This window comes from Tupaia chinensis, unplaced genomic scaffold (assembly GCF_000334495.1).
Source record: "Tupaia chinensis unplaced genomic scaffold, TupChi_1.0 Scaffold000287_1, whole genome shotgun sequence".
Lineage (NCBI taxonomy): Eukaryota > Metazoa > Chordata > Mammalia > Scandentia > Tupaiidae > Tupaia > Tupaia belangeri.
In genome coordinates this window covers 1,373,667-1,373,928 of record NW_006159771.1, presented here as the reverse complement: position 1 = coordinate 1,373,928, position 262 = coordinate 1,373,667, and the positions used below count along the sequence as shown (strand labels likewise).

The window sequence follows — 262 nt, the reverse complement described above, 5'->3', positions numbered from 1 at the left end:
TCTGTATTCAGGGTGATTCAAAGAGGGGAGAAAAAAATCTGCACCCAAAGCACACAAATGACGAATGAGAAAGCTCAGGACGATGACTCATAGACCAGGGCTCGCTGGTTTGCAGAGCTCGGCCCCAGAAAAGCTAATGAGCAGTCCAGGTCGGCCGAGAACCGAGGGCGCGGCCCAGGGGGAGACCCGCGCGGGTCCCCGCCGCCTTCATCTCCCGGCGCCCTCCAGCCCCCGCGGGTCGGGCCCCCGCCCCGCCCCCCCC

General features: G+C 64.5%; 1 protein-coding gene across 1 annotated transcript in view; it reads right to left on the bottom strand.

Moving 5' to 3' along the window:
• Positions 1–262, bottom strand: part of MED15 (mediator complex subunit 15) — a gene marked incomplete in the record, with an annotated part of 93,357 nt that overhangs the window by 92,875 nt on the left and 220 nt on the right.